Here is an 18,371-nt window from a genome sequence, read left to right as displayed (position 1 = left end):
TGACATAAATATGCACTCCTTGTTTTAATATTTAGTATAACCACCTTTAACTTGTTTGTGAGTCTATTTGAGCAAGTCTCTATCAGCTTTGCACATTTAGACACATTTTTATCTATTTTTTCTCTGCAATATGGGTTAAGTTTCATTAGGTTAGATGGGGACCATTGTAAGCGATTTTCATAATATTTCATAGATTCTTAATTGGATCAAGGTTTGGGCTATGACTGTGCCATTCCAGGAAATATGAACAAAAAAAAAAAAAGAAAATAAATCCCCTGCTGGGCTGCACTACACCAAATAAACACAAACTGCAGCTGCAAAGCAGGGCCAATTGCTAGCCCCTAATCAAAAGCAACCACAAGCCAAAAATAGGCAGCACTGAATAGTGATATATAGGTGTGTCATTAAATTGAAAAATCACGAAAACCACTGCAGGATACATAAACCAGACATAATATATAAAAAAATATATTTCAATATCTCTGTAAATATAATACATAGGCCTCATTAATTGGTAACTAAAACTAAACATTTAAAAAACACCAGGACTAAAACTGTATAAATGGAATCACAATTGATGTCTATAAACGGACTAAATAAGTGACATATTGCAATACAGGGGTGTTTTGGGAGAAGGGGAGGATGGCATCACTAACTTGTCTAACAGTAGATTTTCCTAATACTTGTTTATTAAAAGTACAGTATCTCAAATCAATGTATCAAGAAAAAAAAAGCCTTATATATTGTTCAAAAACAATGTCATTGAAAAGAGTACTACAGACCTGTTCTGCGCCCTCAGGTATAGGAAAACAATGGTTACCTGTCTAAGTAAATGTATCTCCCTTACCAGGCAGAACATAGATGATGTTTTCCATTGAGGCTATTAATCAGATTCTATTTTTAACAGCTTGAAAGTGGTGATGTATAGTTTGTTTTCCAATACTTTCTAATCGTACATTTTGCAGCATGTAAAAGATGTAATTATAGATTTTCAGATAATCTCCTGAGATTTTAGATAAGTAGACATAGAAGTACTAACCGTTTATTCAACATAATGCTTATCTGTACTATATCTTCTATCAACATTTGAATTTTTGTCCAAAAGGCAGCAATTTTGGGACAAGTCCAAAATATATGATAAAAGCACCTCTACCAACACACTCTCTCCAACACAAGGTCGATGTGAGGGATATATTTTATTGAGTCTAATCAGTACAATGTAAATCTTGTAAACATTTTCTTTAATTAAATTAGAGATAGAGAACTTAACCACTCTCTGAATAACAGTCATCCAGGTACCACTCTTATATCTCTACAGAGGTTCCTATTTAACAGATTGTTACATATTGTAAAGATCCCTAAGGATTGGCTGCAAAAAAAAAAGCTCACTTGTAAGTATTGAAACAGTCTGGGTAAGGTGATTATGTATCTCTCATATAGTGACTCCTGAGAGTCCCATGCATGTGGGTCTAATATCATAAACTATCCTAGGGCCCCTCTTCATGCTTTTCCAGGAGTGAGAATGTACAGATGTGAGTCCCAGGGAAAAATTCCAGTTAACCAAAAGTCGGGTAAACGGAGATGAATATGTGGTCAGTTCAAAATGTTTAATGCAAAAAATCCAAATCATTTAGGAACGGTGTTGAGGTGTTTTTAAATGTCTATATGCATATAAAGGGGCCAATATTCAAACCAATAAAGCCACATCAGCAATATCTGTTTATAGCTGAAGCCAATTTATGGTGCCCAGAAGTGCAAATTATAATAAAATCTGAATCAGATGGGTGGCGTTATAATAATTTTTAATATACTCCAACATTAGCACCCCTGATCAAAACAGTATATTTTAGCTTGCAGGGATTTAACCAACCAGATGAATCTTGAAATGAGTTTATGTATTTGTTTACTTATATGTCTAGGTACATGAACATGGATTGTTGGAAAATAGTAGAAAATTCACATTCATTATAACTGCCTCAATCAACCCAAACCAGGAAAATAATTTGCTGTCCTCATGCATGTAAGTCCATTTTTACCCTAGCAAACAGTGTAAAGAGGGTCTTTGTATACTGTAATTTATAATTACTGGTAATGTAGAAGTACCCAAGTAAGTTTTACTTTACAATTACAATTGTAATTTTGCACCAATATTTGCTTATCTGCTCCTGGGATGTGAATAACTAGAGCCTCAGATTTAGTGTAATTTACTCTACAATGAGATACTATAGATGAAGTCATGGGTTTCAAAAGGTTTGGGAGAGATGTTTAAGTGAAGAAAAGCGTAGCCAGACTATAAAATAGTTTATATTCCCTCCCTCCTATACATCTACTTATTTTATATCTTGATTTGTTCTGATAAGCTCCACCAAAGGTTTCATCATAAATAATGATAAGAGGAGACAGTAGAGATCCCTGTCCAGTGCCAGTTCTAATAATAAATATTATTTTACATCATAACATTCACGGTTACCTTAGCTGAGGGATTGTAATAAAGGTTCTTTAACTCTTGTAAGGAGATCACACTTCGGGTCAAGTATAGCAGCAGTAACAAACATAAAGGGCCAAAGTTTTCTATCAAATGCCTTTTCAGTGTCTAAAGAGAGAACGGATGATGTCTTATATTTATTTTTGTCAGGAATCAGGATCGGAAGACCCTTTAGACCAGCCTAGTTTGGCACTACCTGTAAGAGAGGTGCGGAGCCTAACGACTTGGAAGGTATTCACCAGTGACCCCCACAAGGGGATATGGGCTTGGTTGCTTCCGAACTGCAGGTCGCGGTCGTCCTAACTGGTATTAGGTGAGTTCTAATGGGGAACTAATACAGAGATGATAGCCAAGAACACAGGTAAATATGCCAGAGTGCTGATACTGGATCAGAAATAGAGTAACGGTGTGCTGCAGAAGTCCAGATATCATTGAGAGCATTGTGGCAGAGACTGTAAAATACAGGAAACTGCAACAAGCTGTATACTTAGGTATAGGGATGCTGGAGAGCACTGGTACTGGGTCAGGATAGTATAGCAGTGTGCGTCAGAAGTTCAGATATTGCTGAGAACACCAGAGCCAGGAGTAACACATCCACACAGGGGGAGAAGACTCAAAGAACTGGCAGTGATTGAATGAAACAGGTGTTTTTAAGTAATGCAACCAATAGAGGGCGCCAGCCAATAGGAAAGAATAGAAGCAGTTAAAGAGCTGATCTGCGCACGCGCAGACTGGAGGCAAAGTGGCTCCGGACAGAGAATCCCGCGGCGTCTACCCGACGGGGAGCCCAGATGGTAAGGACCCCGGGACCCGGCCGAGCAATTGCCGGGCCTGGTATGTGATAATTTAATGGACCAAATTAATTGTTTATTGCATCTTGTCAGGGCCTGACCAAGCAAACTGCCCAGCGAAATGCGCGTCAGCGTTTTAGCTGGGTGCACCTAGTTCTTTTAATAGTAATAGGAGGTATACTGAATAATATATTGGCAGATAGATTAAAGGTTTGGATGATCAGGCTTAATATAGCTCCATATAGCCCAAATTTAAAACGGAGCATTTAGAAGGCAGCCAGCGGTTCACTTCAAACAAATTAATGAAAATGGGTACATAGTTTTCTGCAAGGGACTTCTGATACTAATACATTAATGGATACAGTTGCAGATACTGTTATATAAACAAAATGAAGGAGTTATAATTGTATCTATTGTGAAAAGCATTAGCAGAGCATGAATACAAAATACAGGGAGACATCTCCCATTAAACCGATATTTAAAATATCAATGTAGGCTAGTGGAACCTAATTCTGAACATGAGCAAATCTATTACTCATATATATGTGATCACTAATTTTAAGAGATTTGCCATGCATATATTAGCAATTGCAAAATACTCAGACTGACTAGCTGAAGACAGCCTCAATTAAAATTGAAACAACAATGAACATTTTTTTGCATTTATTTCACCTTTATTTCACTATTTTAACCTATCAAGTTTTAGATATTATTTAATAAAAGTTGAGTTCTAACTAATATAGAGACATTTGATCCAGAATGAAAAAAATAAAGAATATAGGAGTGCACCATAGTAAACAAACTTCTTCCTATTGTCACTAAATTTATTTTGGTGGTTGCACCCTGTATCCAACAAAATAAATATTATATAAAAAATAAGAATATAGGGTTGAATAACTTCTACACAATTATTCTAAATAATTGGGGCAATATAAAATCTTTTTTTTTTGTTCAGGAGTCTTGTAATATATTCTATTCTGGATACAAACCATACATGATTTAAAACCTTCAGGTGATAAGGGGGGTTACGGTTTATTCCAATTCCGAGCTACCGTATATACTCGAGTATAAGCCGAGTTTTTCAACACATTTTTTGTGCTGAAAAAGCCCCCCCTCGGCTTATACTCGAGTGATGCTCAGGACTCCGAACACCGGTTACCACGCATGCGCGGGTTGCATCACCAGCACATCCGGCAACAGAGCCAGACACGGAGCGCACAGCGCTTACACAGGGGAATATCACCACATCATCGGGATTTACGGCAGCCGCACAGTGGTCCCGAGCACATCAGTTTCTCACTGCCTGGATAAACTTTTGGTATTGTCCTACCGACTATGCCGTTGTTATTCACTTGTATGCAGAGACTTTGAGATTGCTTCCTGGTACATCGTTAGAAGCAATCACCGGCCAGGAGCGGGATCGCTACCTGGAAGGAGGACCTTTGCATAGACTACCTGGACACACCATCTGGGGAGGGAGGTAAGTGCACTATCCAACCTTCCCAGACTCGTGGCCCTTTGTTTTTATTGTGACAATGTTTTAACATCACCGTTAGATTGGCGGTTTCTATATTGTATTGTGAGGACATATGCAATCAGTAACCAGCCCCATACATACAAACGGATATCACATCCTCTAGAGATGCCTGCTTGTTTTTAAGAGTAAGTCCACGTTTAGTCTACCATTGTTTTATCCAATATTGCATTTTTTACAATCTACATATTTTTATTTTTCATATTGCTTTTTATTTACACTTTCCTTTGTATCTCTCTATTGCGCTGGGGAATCCATTGTTGTTGTATTCCTAGGGGTTCGAGACCACCCCTTCTTTCTGTTCCTCTGGCTGCCCAAATTTCATCCATTACTGTGATTGTTTTTGTCGCATGTACTTTGAAATTTACCAGTAGCTGCTACATTTCCCACCCTAGGCTTATACTCGAGTCAATAAGTTTTCCCAGTTTTTGTGGTAAAATGAGGTGCCTCGGCTTATATTCGGGTCGACTTATACTCGAGTATATACGGTAATTGAAATTTGGCAGCACAAGAGACAAGCAAGATTAAATTGTCTATGGATTTATCAATATGAGGACAGGAGCACATAGTAGGAAGTTGGGCCACAATGTCCGTTCAAAAGGAAGCAGTGCCCGGACAGGACAACCAAATGTGTTCTGAAGTTGGTCCGCTCACCCGATTCTATCAAGCACATGTCAGAAGTTAGTGTTTAAGATGATTGTGTTTAGATGATTTGAGACCAGGTACCACCGGAATTTTTCTTTTATGGCAATGCTGATGGAGCACTTGGAGATCCGTGGGTGAATGGTTTCCCAAATTTTTCTCTGAGGGGGGGTTCCCCAATCTTTCTCCCAGTCCACTACATGGGTGTCAGGTGGGGGGTGCTGTGAACCAAGGACAGTGTGATAGAGGAAGGAAATGGTCCCCTTGTAAGTCGAATTATAAATGCATATGCGTTCAGATTGAGAAAGGCGGCATGAAGGCATGGGTTTAAGGGAGATCTGTATGAAGTGGCGAATTTGGAGATATTGATAAAAGTTTATGTTCGGGATGTGGTGCTTATTATGTAAAATAATGGTTTGGGACCAAAGTCACCCACAATGTAGTCAAAACATGTGATCTCTGAACCCTCCATCCCAGGGCCAGATCAGCCTCCCATCCAGGAGTGAAAGGAGGGTGGTCCCAGATTGGGTTCAGTAGGAAGGAATGGTCTGATAGGCGGAGACTTCTACTTACAGAGTCCCAAACTGATAATATAAAGTCCACCGTTGGAACAGAACAGGCTGAACCAAGTTTATGTGATTTATGAAGCGAAGGCAAACATGTTGACCCAGTGCTTGACACGTGGGATGACGAGCCAGGCCAACAATTGATTCAACTGGGTAGTATGATTGTATCTGTGAGACAGAGGAGGGCCGAGGTCACCAGAGACCGAAGCCCTGGCCAGCAGGTTTCACATTATCCTAGGTTTCTTGTGGTCCCCTATAAAGTAGTTACAAGTAGTTTGGAGGTAGGTGAGAGTCCGAAGCGGCACAGAAACAGGCAAGGTCTAAAACAGCTAAGTATTTTAGGATACGAAAAGTAAAAAATTTCCTTATGGCGCATTCTGTCTCTATAATTATCACAGTTTAACCTAATTCATCCAAAATATGTTACAAAGATTGGACCAGCCTCGCTACTGCAGGGAATAGTGTTGTCTGTGACTTGTCGAATGCAATACTTGAATACAAAGAAAAAAAAAAAAACACTGTGGAGGATGGCCAAACTGAGGATGCTCATGTATAAATACAGTGTTTCTGGTTTTCTATTGTCCAATGTATCTATCATAAACTTACTTGCTTTCATGCTGCTGATTTTCCTGCCTCTGTATACAGCAGCACTTCCTGGTTTTGGTGGTCACATGATTGTGGCTGGGAGGCGGCTTTTACTATCTACAGACTATATTAAGCTCACCTGGACACTGCAGCTTTGTCAGAGCAACAAGTTACCACTTCGCATCTGGCTCTCCCTGTGTATCCTGTGCTGCATTCTGGTGTTTTCCTGTGTATCTGACCCGGCTCTCCTTTGACTACCTGCTGCCTGTGAACCTGTGTATCTGACCCGGCTATCCTTATCGACTACGCTTCTGCCTGCTCCCCTGTCTATCCGACCCAGAGTTCCACTGCATACGACTAGAATTCTTCTGCATGTGCTGTGTTCCTTCAGCTAACAGATCTTGCTCCTCTGTGCATTGCTACACTACCTCTTCAGAGTCTATTCCCCTTTCCTGCCAGACCTCCTACCAAACGTCTGTCTCCTATCACGTCAGTGGGCTAACCTAGGGACCGTGACCTGCGGAGTCCATCCTGCCTTGCGGCGGTTGTTGGTGAAGACCGGGGGGTTCGTTAGACTCCGTGCCGTAGGAAAGCCAGTGCTAATACTGACTAATAGAAAACTCCTGAGAACCGTAACAGTATCACACTGTTTCTCTATTATTATTATTATTTATTAATATAGCGCCACTAATTCCACTTCGCTGTACAGAGAACTCACTCACATCAGTCCCTGCCTCATTGGGATACACAAAAATATTCTGCGCTATACCTAAATGATGATGAATAAGTCGTATAAAGGACACTATTTATATGAATATAAACATGAAAATACAATATGAAAATACAATATTGCAAGAGTATACGGTACAAGTGCATAAAATACAAGGGTTGTAAAAACAAAACTATAAAACAAATCTAATAAGAACAATAGGACGCAGTCTCTAAATGCAATGTGATTACTGCATCCGTGTGGGTGTACTGTTGTGTACACCCAATCGCAGTCTGAGATATAATGTCCAATGTTGTGGATAAAAAAGAGAGAGGAAGAGGCCTAAAAACAATGAGTTTGTACAGTCCGACGTGTCCTGGCTATAAACAAGGACTGTTTTGGAAGTTTAGTATTACCAACAAGTTCTGGACTATTTATGACGTCTCCGGAGTATAAGCGCCATATCTGTTTGCCTATAATATATGGTTTTGTTGATTTTATATACATAGATAGGTTGTATTTCAGCAAATAGAGGCAGCTAGTATACTAGTCAGCACAGACAGATCCATCTTTTGTAATTATTTTGATGAGAATAGTATGTATGTCCAATTAGCATGTAAATAGCAATACATTTTTGATCCCTTCATGAGCACTAACAGAGTGTCATAAAGATTTCCTGACCAGTTTCATCATCATCTAGGTAGACCGAGCTGGATAGTATACTGCCTTAATGCCTAACAGAGCTCCGTAGGTACATATATATTGTTATAGACACAGGTGCAAAGATTCTATATATAGCGATATATAGAGGTATTCCCTGTATGGGAAAAAATTTAGATAGAACGATGGTATATGATGAAACAGTTCCTCCTATAAGTAAACACGAATTGATGCTGTGTATAGAAAACATACGACCGGGGGAGCTCACATGCTCCTGGCACATAGAGTGCAGCTGAAAGTCTCGTATATCCACAATATTCTGATAAGGTACCTTACCGGAACTTTAGTAACGCTCGCTTATATAGAAATATCCTGTGTTGCAGTGGAGAGATCCTAATGTCTCCTTACGATGTAAGAGCTCTAGTATTCCATAAGGAACTGAAAAAACACGTGTATACACGGAAATCCAAAACAATGGGTATGTCCAAGCTCGTCTGCGTCACAGCTGACGCGTTTCTCCGCCTACAAACTGGGCGGTTTCATCAGAGGTGGATTCTTTTCCTCAAAGGTATGTCCTTATATACCCTTGAGGGATAGTTGTTAATGTATCACGGTGTGGTCCTTTTTAAATGTGCATTGCTTTCAACAGCGAACAGCACACACAGCATAAAACAGGAGCACACATGGATAGCACTTTCCTGTGCACAGTCCCAATAACTCAGTACAGTAACTGCAGCAACCACATCACATGTATACAGTCTCTTAATGAAATAAAAACCTGTGTTGGTAGAAATATATGAATGTAGAGAAAATACATATAAAATATTTTCTAAATAAAAACACATAAATTTTAAATCAAATATACCTAAAAAACTTTTTGTTGAAGACAGTCCTAATATAATAATCCTATAAGACACAATAGTCAATGTTTACTACATAAAGAATAAAACAACCAAATACAACATTTCATAACCTAAAAAACACTAATAGCATCAATATAAAATAAATATTAATCAAAAACAAAATAAATTTAATTATATTTGAAGTCTCAGGGCTAGATTTACTAAACTGCGTGTTTGAAAAATTGGAGATGTTGGGTATAGCAACCAATCAGATTCTAGCTGTCATTTTGTAGAATGCACTAAATAAATGATAACTAGGGGCCTGATTCATTAAGGATCTTAAATGAAGAGGTATCTTATTTCAGTCTCTTGGACAAAACCATGTTACAATGCAAGGGGTGCAAACTAGTTTTCTGTTTTGCACATAAGTTAAATACTGACTGTTTTTTCATGTAGCACACAAATACTTGATAGCTTTATTTGTACACTGAAATTTAAAGTTGATATTTGTGTGCTACATGAAAAAACAGTCAGTATTTAACTTATGTGCACCTCAGAGAGGGGCCCATAATGGTGTAATATGTTAAAGAGAGCAGGGAGTAACTTCTCCGGCTGCGGCAGGGTCAGAAGGACATCATCCGTGAAGAGAGAGGGCTTACACTCCAGGTCCCCCGTCCGCACACCTCGAATATCAGGGCAAGCTCGAATGGAAGCAGCAAAGGGCTCTATAACGAGGGCAAAGATGAGAGGGGAGAGGTGGCAGACTTGGCGAGCACCGTTCTGAGACACTTTTATCTATTTGACATAATACTTAGTCCTTAAGTCATTGGACTGATGCCAAAGCAAGAACCACAAAATATTAGTTCACTTTCTTGCAATCTCCATTTTGGGTAGATTGTCTTTGCTATGCCAGGAGGTGTAAGCAAATTGTTTTCTGACTATTCAAAATCTTCTGAAAAAAAAGGTAGAATTTCTATGGTACTGCATAAACATATTACTGATATTGATGATGGAATCGAACAGCCCAAAAAGTGTCAAAATAGGCTCAGTACAGGGGTGAGAAAAGCCTGAGCAGAAATGAGTTAAAGGACTACTAAACCCGACAAGTCTAAATATCAGAGATAAAGTCAGTATGTAAAATACATTGTTCCATATTAACCTGTCTTTCCACTGCAGCTCTGCTAAAAGTACTACTTCCAATGGCAGTTCTTACAGGGGAAGGCTGGCCTAGGGGGCAGATGGGTCCCATAGTGGGCTACCTTGGGCTGGGTCACTGGGCCACCTGCATTTTTTTTCATTTAAAATAGGCTGCTGAATTGAGTCTTGCCCCCCAAGCTAAAGCTTGCCAGCCCTCCCCTGGTGGCTTAGTGGTTAGCACATCTGCCTCACAGCACTGGGGTCAAGAATTTGATTCCTGACCATAGCCTTATCTGTGTGGAGTTTGTATGTTCTTCCCGTGTTTGTGTAGGTTTTCTCTGGTTTCCTCCAACACTCGAAAAACATAGTAGTAGGTAAATAGGCTGCTATTAAATTGACCCTAGTCTCTATATGTCTGTGTGTGTATGTTAAGGAATTTAGACTGTAACAATGGGGCAGGGACTGATGTGAGTGAGTTCTCTGTAGCAATGTGGAATTAGTGGCGCTATATAGTGGCGATACAGACAGCTGAAGTTCCACCGACTTCTTTAGGACACTATCTTGATGTGATGTAGGTACCTGTGTGTTGGTGATTGGTTCACCTTCGGGGGGTAGGCTTATTAATAATATATATATATATATATATATATATATATATATATATAGTGCATTTTTTGGAAGAAAAAAGGTGCCGGAACTCACATCACCTAGTCAATCACTGTACACAGACCCACACACTTCAGTAAGCACTCAGCGTGTGACTACATGACCAATCACAAGCTGAGCAGCGCCACAAGCCAAGCAGTGCCATCACAACCAGCGTGGACAATGTACGCATGCATCGAACCCGACACACAAGCGGCCCGCATGCACCGTTTTAATGATTTTGCCGCCAACCTTCTACGCTCGACCGGGCGATTCAAGTCCACGTGGACCAAATGTTCAAAAGTTACTTTTAAAACTTGGACAATCTGTCCAAAAAAGGTGCCGGAACTCAGTTCTGGTCAGTTCTATGACAAAAAAGCACTATATATATATATATATATATATATATATATATATATATATATATATATACATATATTTTATTATTTTTTAATTGGATATATACTATTTGGACAAAAGTATTTGGCCACACCAGTTAATTATTGAATTGAGGTGTTTCAATCAGACCGGTTGCCAGAGGTGATTAAATGAAGCACATAGCCATGAAGTCTCCATTTGCAAACATTTGTGATACAAAATGGGTCATTCTGAAGAGCTCAGTGACTTCAAACGTGGTACTGTGATAGGACAATAAGACGGTTTGTGACATTTCATCCCTGCTGGATATTCCACAGTCATTTGTAAGTGATATTATTAGAAAGTGGAAGCATTCAGGAACAATAACAACTCAGCCACAAAGTGGAAAACCATGTAAAATCACAGTGCAGGGTCAACGACTGCTAAAGTGCATAGTGCGTAAAAGTCGCCAACGCTCTGCTGATTCCATAGCTGAAGAGTTCCGAACTCCCACTGGCATTAAAGTAAGCACAAAAACTGTGCAGCAGGAGCTTACTGGCATGGGTTTCCATGCCCGAGCAGCTGCATGCAAGCCTCACATCACCAAGACCAATGACAAGTGTCTGATAGAGTGGTGTAAAGCACACCGACACTAGAATGTGGAGCAGTGGAAACGTGTTCTGTGGACTGATGATTCACACATTTCTGTTTGGCAGTTAAATGGGCGAGTCTGGGTTTGTTGGATGCCGGGAGAACGTTAAAGGCCTGACTGCATTTTGTCGACTGTGAAGTTTGGTGGAGGAAGGATAATAGTATGGGGCTGTTTTTCAGGGTTTGGGCTAGGCCCCTTATCTCCAGTGAGAGGCAATCTTAATGCTATCAGCATACCAAGTTATTCTGGACAATGCTATGCTTCCAACTTTGTGGCAACAGTTTGGGGAAGGCCTTTTTTTCTATTCCAAGATGACTGTGCCCCAGTGGATAAAGCAAGGACTACAAAGCCATAGTGTCTTTGTAGTCATTCCGCCCAGCACTATTTAGGGATGACTCTGGCACCATTAGGGTGCCAGAGTATTAGGTCAAATCCTGCTCCAGGTATCTATGTTGCTAATTTACTTTTGTTCTGACTCGGCTAGTTCTGACACTTCTTCTGGATTCTCCCTTTGGCTTTGCAAGTCCTTTCTGGTATTTGAATCCTGCCTGTTTGACTACTGTTTTTTATTTTCCACGTGTACTGCGCAGACTGCACGGCTTGACCTTGGCTTCCCTGACTATTTGTTTATTTCCATCTATCTCGCTGATTACCCTCCTTGTGAACAGCTAAACCCAAACTTCCTTGCAGGGGTCCCTGGTGAAGACCTGGGGGTAAATGTATGAACATGCGGGTTCTTTAACACCCGCGTGTTCAGCGTGTTCGGCGATTAAATTTCAAGCGGCGCTGCATTGTAAAGGGAAGTTTCCCTTTACAATGCAGTGCCGCTTGAAATTTAATCGCCGAACACGCTGAACACGCGGGTGTTAAAGAACCCGCATGTTCATACATTTACCCCCAGATGTGCGTTAGACTCCGCACCTCCACATAGGGCTGTGAAAATATCAGCAGGTAGTTCCAGGTTCCTGACACAAACAAGTTCCTGAACTGAATCAAGTATGAATAGGCTTCCCCTGACAACGATGGGGACCACCTAGCAGACCAATAGGAGGAGCCATAAAACCATTGCCTGCCCAGATGTTTGTTGGACCTAGAGAAAGGCAAACAATTCAGAGTTTCAAGGAAAATGAAAATTGTTCCTAATGTTCCTCACATTTACGTGAATAAGGAAGAAGATGCCATTATTTGGGAAAAAAGAGGAAAGGACAAACAGTAAAGTTAGATGCCACTTCTGTCGGGTGGATATTTGTCAGGCCTTCCTGCGGTGTCTCCTGGATACAGGGTGATGCTTGGCATTCCCTCAAAGTCATCCACATCTACCTCTTACATTGACTTGTTGTTTGGCTCCCGATCAGCAGTAAACACATCCGCTATCACCTTCAAGTTCTCCTTCCGTGAAAGGGAGCCCCTTGCTGCTTCCATTCGAGCTTGCCCTGATATTCAAGGTGTTGTGGAGGATGGGCTCTCCAGCTCCTCCCTCTTTCAGCTCAAATTGATCAATTTGTACTCTTTTACTTCAGTGTGTATAAGAATGAGTAAATCTTCTAGGTTAATGGGGTACATCAACAGCTGGTGGGAGGGTTAGTGCTGCTGCAAGGAAATGAGACAGGTAGGTGGGGAGGGAGACAGAATAGAGGCAGCAATGGAGCAGGGAGTGGGAAGGGGTTGAGATAGCAGGAGGGAGGGGGCCACTGTCACAGTGGGTGATGAAGGGGGTGGAGTGAAGAGACACGTAGGAAGGAAGAACGGGGGGGTGGAAGATGTTTTACCCTCCTATTGCTGCTTTCTTTGTGCTGGCTTTGGCTGCAGGGTGGGAAGGGGTCCACTTCTGTCAGTCCTCTCACTGCATCGTAGGTTGTCAAACAGGTTCTTGCCCATTTAGATGTGGTTTGCCAGACCACAGAGGTTGCAGCTCATTTAGCATGGGCCTTGTAATATTACTACGAGGAGTTCAATGAATATATCTATGAATATTTGGGCAAATGTAACGGAGACACGACATTGTGGAAAATATAGTACAAATGCATTTATATTCCATTCAGTAATCTTCCTGTGTTGCCCACACCCTAGCTGGAGCTCCAGGGACTGCTCTATGCAGCTGCTTTTCCAGAGGCTCATCCATTTCTCTTGCAGACACATTTAAAGGTGGTTAACTTAAATGATCTAATGAAACTGAATTACAGACTCAGCAGAGTCCCAAGAAAAGCATCTGTAAGTAGCAACCTCCAGGCATCCGGCTGGGAGGGGGGTTCACTATCTTACCACCTTTTAACAGGTTTAAAATGGAAAATATCTGAAGCACAACCACTGTCTCAAACCATGCAGTATGTTTAATATATTTGCATTTTTTTTAAGATGATTATATGTGTATTTAAGTGTTTAATTGTTGTGTTGGTGGTTACATTAATGTCAGCCCTTCACTGTAGTTATAAAAAGAGTCAGTGGGCAACATATCACGTGTCCTATAGTACAAATTATAGACTGCACGTTCCAAATCTGTCCACGCAGGCAACCCTAAACAAGCCTCAGTGTGTATGGTGGGTGTGGTAGACCATGGTAATTCGCTTTCAAAGGGTCTCTGTAATCCTGCTGTCCTTTCCTGACTAGAAAACAAGCACAGCTTGTCCTCATTCCCGACGCACATTACACTCATCTGTGTTGGATTATCAGCCTGCATTAGCCCAGATGTGACCTGTGCAAGAAAACTGGAAATGACACTATTGTTGTACTGTTGAAGTACTGCCCTCTCTTAGGAACAAGTGAATCACCGTATATATGTCAGTTAAACAGCTGCGGATAACTTCACTTACATGCAGACAGAAATTACTGAGGTAAGAGGCTATTTTACCATTAAGCTGATATCAGAGACTTCACCCTGACCCACTTCATCTGTGAGATATAATTTTTTTCCCCAAACGTAGCACTAACCTTTTCATTAAATTTACCTGGGCTCAATTGATTAATGTAAAACCCTTAATATCAATTAATTCATTGGAGCCAGATTACTTCTGTATGAAACTCAGTGCTAAATTCAGGAGCAGAAATAAAACGGGTCAGATTGACTTCTCTGTATTATCATTAATATTTGGGAACAGGGTGCCCAGAATAACATGCATTCTATACTAACCACTACTGCAAACACAAACTGAAAATGATTCAATTTCAAATCATTAAGAAATTAGTAGATACTAGTGTTTACCTTTTACTTAAACATAGCTTTAGGAAGGTATAGCTGTCTGTTTTGTGTAACCACAATATATACACACAAATGTAAATATTTAGTATAATATTCTTTATTACGATCATTGCCATAGTCAAAAACCTGTCACATTTCACTCTGCTGCAGACTGTAGATAGTTATATATATATCAAAACAAATTAGCTGACAAGAGTTGTCTTTTGCTTAGGCAGCCAAAGTTTAGGCTAAGTTTATGGAGCAAGAAATATCAAAAGTTATGCTTAACTACTAAGTTTGTACGGATCTCATAGAGACACAGTGGATCTACACACAGAGGGCCTGAGTCATTAAGGAGAGCAAAGCATAAAAAAGGAGTAACATTTGCACCTGGGCAAAACCATGTTGCATTGGAGGGGGAGGTAAATTTAAAATGTGGGGACAGATTTATAGTTGGGGTAGGACATGTCCTAGATCAACTTTAAATTTCAGTGTAATTCTAAAGCTAGCAAGTATTGTGTGCTAGATGAAAAAACAGATAGCATTTAACTTATGCGCAAAATAATAAACTAATTTGCACCCCTTGCATTGTAACATGGTTTGTCCCAGAGAACATTTACTCCTTTTTTGCCTTAATGACTCAGGCCCAGATTGTTCAAATAATAAACAAAGAAAAACATGTTTGATGTTTGAAAAATGTGAATAATTCATAATATGATCCACTCATATTAAAAAAAAACCAAAAAAAACCATTTTGTCAAGGAGTTAATGACATTCGAAATGGGATTGAAAGAGATGGTTCGACTGAAATCTATATATGTCAAAGCTAAACAATGATGATATGACAAACTTGCCACTATATTATTTTTTTATCACATTTTAAAGTTAAAATATTCTAAAACGTTTGAAATATTGAAAGACCGAAATAGATTATAAAACAAATCTAAAGCTAAAATGTATTATATAATTGATTTAATATTCACTAAACTATGTATTTTAATCCCTATAATACTATATCATTTCTCACATATAACTCTGTGTTCGTATGACACATCTTGAATGGTATTTTACCCCCAAATCATTTAGAATAAATGAATTTAGAAGAAGTTTACAGAGACAATGTCCTTTAATCCTAGAAAAGTCAATGATACCATTTATCCTGCTCCTGTTTTATTAAAATTTAACAGATATTTAAAGATTTACAATGAGTTACAATGATTTTTTTTAACAGCAGTGCAATTCATTTATAAGCAACTACCGATACAGTAGAAAAGGGAAATCCAATACGTTCATCTTGTAATATTATCCAGATTTCCAAGTATAAGCAGGCTCGTAAATAAAAATTATTTGAAATATTTTTCATGGAATTTTGAAAACTGACCAACACTACAAGTGTAATGTGAGCAATGAAAACCGAGTGTGGATGTCACATACCAGTGGTAGAATTAGCAAAGCATAGACAGCAGTGTCTAATAAAATAGTATTGTCACTTTTTATAACTACTATGCCAAATTTTCAGAATACGCCACTTTCTTACACAAGATGCTGCCAAAACTCATTCTCATTATCTCCCACTTTGACTACTGCAACCTCCTGCTCTCTGGCATTCACCTCACCCATCTATAACCACATCAATCCTTCTTAAATGTCACAACTAGACTGATCTTCTTAGCACACTGCTCCACCACTTTACAAATCCCCACACTGGCTCACTGTGTCCTCCAAAACCCAATCCAAATGACTCACCCTTACCTACAAAGCCCTCAACAACACAACACCTTCATACATCTCAGCTCTCAAATCAAAATACTTTCCCTCTAACCCTACCTTGCCTTGAACCTGATAACCACCTCCCACTCCAGCGAACACATATATACTTTTAAATGACAATGTTGAAGATAAATTTAATCTAGTTAAATCAAATTCAGGGACCGGATAAAGGATTTTCTGCAGTATTTTCCAATGTAGAATACAATCGCATTGCACATTTCCTCACACACAATTCCCGTCCCCCTGTAAACACAGTCTGTTTTCATACTGTTTCCTCTCTCCGGAAATTGTGGTAAATAGATGACCATGTTAATTAAAACAAAGATCTGTAATCCTCCTCTTATAATAATATTTCCTCCAACACAATGTCTGTATTGTATACATGGGAAGAGAATAAGGGAAGTTTATGTTTCTAAATAAAACGTTTTGTACCTCTCAGTACAGGCAATAATGACCATGTCTAAGTCTCTCCCATTCTTGTTTGTCTGTAGTATTCTGATTTTCTGGATCCAGGTTATAGATAACAAATGATATGACTTTAGGAGATTACGTTTCAAGGTTTTACCAACAGCTTTTTTTTTTTTTTTAGTAAGTTCTGAAAACAGTCTTTAAATGACAACTAAATTCAGAAATGGAAATGTTCATATAGCATAAAGGCACGAAGGTAAAATACATTGTTCAGCCATGTCTTCCATTTTTTTTTTTGTAAAAATAAAGTTTAATTAATAACCCCCCTTCATAAACTTTTGACTTATGTAAAGAATAAATGATGTAAAAAACTAATACATTTATCATTAGTCATTTAATTCCACATCGCTTAATTCAGTTGGGAAATTAGTATGAAAAATGGGAGAAAAACTTTGTGTCCTTGGTAAAAATGAAATCACGTTGGCAGGTATGTATATTGTAGCCCTTTTATTTGACACAAATGATAAATGCTAGTTATCATATGTCGTTTATTTCCTAGTATGAGTTAAAGGTCATTTGCTTGGTATGATATATATATACACTATATGGAGAAAAGTATTGGCTATACCTGTTAATTATTGAATTGAGGTGTTTCACTCAGTCTTGGTGCCAGAGGTGTATAAAATCAAGCACCTAACCATGCAGTCTCCATTTGGAAACATTTGTGATACAAAATGGGTCATTCTGAAGAGCTTAGTGACTTCAAGCGTAGTACTGTGATAGGATGTCACCTTTGCAATAAGACGGTTTGTGAAATTTCATCCCTACTGGATATTCCACGGTCAACTGTAAGTGATATTATTATAAAGTGCAAGCGTTTAGGAACAACAGCAATTCGAAGCGGAAGACCACGTAAAATCACAGAGCGAGGTCAAAGATTGCTAAGGCACATGGTGCGTAAAAGTCTCAAACGCTCCGCTGATTCCATAGCTGAAGAGTTCCAAACTTCCACTGGCATTAATGTAAGCACAAAAACTGTGCAGTGGGAGCTTAATGGAATGGCTTTCCATGGTCGAGCAACTGCATGCAAGTCTCACATCACCAAGACCAATGCCAAGCTAAGAATGGAGTGGTGTAATGCACACTGACACTGGACTGTGGAGCAGTGGAAATGTGTTCTGTGGAGTGACGAATCACGCTTCTCTGTTTGGCAGTCAGATGGGTGAGTCTGGGTTTGTTGGAAGCTGGGAGAACGTTAAATGCCTGACTGCACTATGCTGACTGTGAAGTTTGGTGGAGGAGGAATAATAGTATGGGGCTGTTTTCAGGGTTTGGGCTAGGCCCCTTATCTCCATTGCAGGGCAATCTTGATGCTTCAGCATACCAAGTCATTTTGGACAATGCTATTGCAAC

At 39.4% G+C, this 18,371-nt stretch overlaps 1 protein-coding gene across 5 annotated transcripts in view; it reads left to right on the top strand.

The window, feature by feature from the left end:
• Positions 1 to 3,208: 3,208 nt before the first annotated feature.
• CMKLR2 (chemerin chemokine-like receptor 2) overlaps positions 3,209 to 18,371 on the top strand; it is a 40,361-nt gene continuing 25,198 nt past the window's right edge. For 4 of the 5 annotated variants that reach the window (XM_075180203.1, XM_075180202.1, XM_075180205.1 and 1 more), the window contains exon 1: positions 14,200 to 14,436. The gene's annotated coding sequence lies outside the window, so the exon portion shown is untranslated. Of the gene's footprint in view, positions 3,280 to 14,199; positions 14,437 to 18,371 lie in introns of those variants that run through there. The other variant, XM_075180206.1, reaches the window with a different exon arrangement.

The sequence above is a fragment of the Mixophyes fleayi genome, chromosome 7, assembly GCF_038048845.1.
Source record: "Mixophyes fleayi isolate aMixFle1 chromosome 7, aMixFle1.hap1, whole genome shotgun sequence".
Lineage (NCBI taxonomy): Eukaryota > Metazoa > Chordata > Amphibia > Anura > Limnodynastidae > Mixophyes > Mixophyes fleayi.
The sequence above is the reverse complement of the archived record's forward strand: the minus strand, read 5'-3'. Positions and strand labels throughout refer to the sequence as shown.